Below are 3,592 nucleotides of genomic sequence, written 5' to 3'. Positions count from 1 at the left end.
CTGCAGCACCAAGAGCCTTTCATCCACAGGGCTCCTTATTTTGGGATAATTCGTTGTCTATTCATGTATTCCACAGATGCAGGGTACATCAAGTTGATTGTGGAGCTTTAATCCGCTGCCTCTGAGGCTGCTGGGAGAGATTTCCCTTTCTCTTCTTTGTTCTCACAGCTCCCAGGGGCTCAGCTTTGGATTTGGCCCCGCCTGTGTGTGTAGGTCACCGGAAGGCGTCTCTTCTTTGCTCAGACAGGATGGGGTTAAAGGAGCCGCTGATTCGGAGGCTCTGGCTCACTCAGGCCGGGGGCCGGGTAGGGAGGGTCACGGAGTGAGGGGCGGGCCTGCGGCGGCAGAGGCCGGCGTGACGTTGCTAGCCTGAGGCGCGCCGTTAGTCCTCTCGGGGGAGTTGTCCCTGGATCCCGGGACCCTGGCAGTGGCGGGCTGCACAGGCTCCCCGGAAGGGGGTGTGGATAGTGACCGGTGTTCGCACACAGGCTTCTTGGTGGCGGCAGCAGCGGCCTTAGCGTCTCATGTCTGTCTCTGGGCTCCGCACTTTTAGCCACGACTCGCGCCCGTCTCTGGAGCTCTCTTAAGCAGCGCTCTTAATCCCCTCTCCTCGTGCAGCAGGAAACAAAGAGGGAAGAAAAAGTCTCTTGCCTCTTCCGCAGGTGCAGACTTTTCCCCGGACTCCCTCCCGGCTAGCCGCGGTGCACTAACGCCCTGCAGGCTGTGTTCACGCCGCCAACCTCAGTCCTCTCCTGGCCCTCCGACAGAAGCCAGAGCCTCAGCTCCCAGCCCCGCCCGCCCCGTCGGGCGAGCAGACAAGCCTCTCGGCTGGTGAGTGCCGTTCGGCACCGATCCTCTGTGCGGGAATCTCTCTGCTTTGCCCTCCGCAGCCCTGTTGCTGTGCTCTCCTCCGCCGCTCCGAATCTCCCCCACTCCGCCACCCGAAGTCTCCACCCGCGAAGGGGCTTCCTAGTGTGTGGACACTTTTCCTCCTTCACAGCTCCCTCCTGCTGGTGCAGGACCCGTCCCTATCTTTTGTCTCTGTTTATTTTTTTCTTTTGCCCTAACCAGTTATGTGGGGGGTTCCTTGCCTTTTGGGAGGTCTGAGGTCTTCTGCCAGCGTTCAGTAGGTGCTCCGTAGGAGTTGTTCCACGCGTAGAATTATTTCTGGTGTATCTGTGGGGAGGAAGGTGATCTCTGCGTCTTACTCTTCCGCCATCTTCCCGGAAGTCTCTATGAGTCTTGTTTTTGTATCCTTTTAGCGAGCCTGTGTCTTGTGGTTGGAGCATTTAATCCACTCATGTTTAAGGTAATTATCGATATGTATGTTTTTATTACCATTTTCTTAATTGTTATGGTTTTGTTTTTGTAGGTCCTTTTCTTCTCTTGTGTTTCCCATTTAGAGAAGTTCCTTTAGCATTTGTCGTAGAGCTCGTTTGGTGGTGCTGAATTCTCTTAGCTTTTGCTTGTCTGTAAAACTTTTGATTTCTCCATTGAATGTGAATGAGATCCTTGCCGGGTAATCTTGGTTGTAGGTTCTTCCCGTTCTTCACTTTAAGTGTATCATGCCACTCCTTTTTGTCTTGTAGAGTTTCTGCTGAGAAATCAGCTGTTAACCTTATGGGAGTTCCCTTGTGTGTTATTTGTTGTTTTTCCCTTGTTGCTTTCAGTAGTTTTTCTTTGTTTTTAATTTTTGTCCATTTGATTACTGTGAGTCTCAGCATGTTCCTCCCTGGGTTTATCTTGCCTGGGACTCTGCACTTCCTGGACTTGGGTGGCTATTTCCTTTCCCATGTTAGGGAAGTTTTCGACTATAATCTCTTCAAATATTTTCTTGGGTCCTTTCTCTCTCTCTTCTCCTTCTGGGACCCGTATAATGCGAATGTTGTTGCATTTAATGTTGTCCCAGAGGTCTCTTAGGCTGTCTTCATTTCTTTTCATTCTTTTTTCTTTATTCTGTTCCACAGCAGTGAATTCCACCATTCTGTCTTCCAGGTCACTTATCCGTTCTTCTGCCTCAGTTATTCTGCTATTGATTCCTTCTAGTGTATCTTTCATTTCAGTTATTGTATTTTCATCTCTTTTTGTTTGTTCTTTAACTTTTCTGGGTGTTTGTTAAACATTTCTTGCATCTTCTGGATCTTTGCCTCCATTCTTTTTCCAAGGTCCTGGAGCATCTTCACTATCATTATTCTGAATTCTTTTTCAGGAATGTTGACCATCTCCACTTCATTTAGTTGTTTTTCTGGGGTTTTATCTTATTCCTTCATCTGGTACAAAGTCTTCTGCCTTTTCATTTTGTCTGTTTTTCTGTAAATGTGCTGTTCCTTCTACAGGCTGTAGAATTGTAGTTCTTCTTGCTTCTGCTGTCTGTCCTCTCTTTCTCTTTCTGAGTTACTTCACTTAGTATGATAATCTCTAGTTGCATCATGTTGCTGCCAGTGGCATTGTTTCTTTCTTTTTTATGGCTGAGTAATATTCCATTGTGTATATGTACCACATCTTCTTTATACATTCATCTGTCGATGGACATTTAGATTGTTTCCATGCCTTGGCTATTGTGAATAGTGCTGCTATGAACATAAGGGTGCATGTATCTTTTTTTTTCTTTTAATCAAAGGGAGAAGTTATTTTTTTCTTAAATATATATTTTATTTATTTTAGTACATTACAGTTGCTATTCTTTTTGATGCTCTAATTATCTTGTTTCTGATTGGTGGGAACCATTTCCAGTTGTCTCTTGAGTCTTCTAATATCTCAATAGTCTCTAATAGCTTCTTTGACTTCTGATATTCTCTATTTTTCAAAAAAATATTTATTTACTTATTTATTTATTTTTGGCTGCGTCGGATCTTTGTTGTACGGGATCTTTATTGCAGCACGGGGGATCTTTCATTGCAGCACACGGGCTTCTCTCTAGTTGTGGCATTCAGGCTCAGTAGTTGTGGCATGCGGGCTCTCTAATTGTGGCATGTGGGCACCAGAGCACGTGGGCTCTGTAGTTGCGGCGTGCAGGCTCCAGAGCACATGGGCTGTGTAGTTGCGGCACGCGGGATCTCTAGTTGTGGCTTGTGTGCTCAGTAGTTTCGGCACGCACGGTCTTAGTTGTTCCATGGCGTGTGGGATCTTAGTTCCCCAGGCAGGGATTGAACCCGTGTCCCCTGCATTAGAAGGTGGGTTCTTAACCACTGGACCACCAGGGAAGTCCCAGGGTGCATGTATCTTTTTGAATTACAGTTTTGTCTGGATATATGCCCAGGAGTGGGATTGATGAACCATACGGTAATTCTGTTTTTAGTTTTCTGAGGAACTTTCATACTGCTTTCCATAGTGGCTGCACCAACTTACATTCCCACCAACAGTGTAGGAGGGTTACTTTTGCTCCACATCCACATCCAGCATTTGTTATTTGTAGACTTTCTAATGATGGCCATTCTGACCATGTGATGTGGTACCTTATTGTAATTTTGATATGCATTTCTGTAATAATTAGGGATGTTGAACATCTTTTCATGTGCCTATTGGCCATCTGTATAAGAAATACTTTTATATATATATATATATATATATATATATATATATAAATTTATTT

Source organism: Aethalodelphis obliquidens, unplaced genomic scaffold (genome assembly GCF_003676395.1).
Source record: "Aethalodelphis obliquidens isolate GAN/ISIS:26980383/991018 unplaced genomic scaffold, ASM367639v1 scaffold26, whole genome shotgun sequence".
NCBI classification, from domain to species: Eukaryota; Metazoa; Chordata; class Mammalia; order Artiodactyla; family Delphinidae; genus Aethalodelphis; species Aethalodelphis obliquidens.
This window is presented reverse-complemented; position numbering follows the sequence as displayed.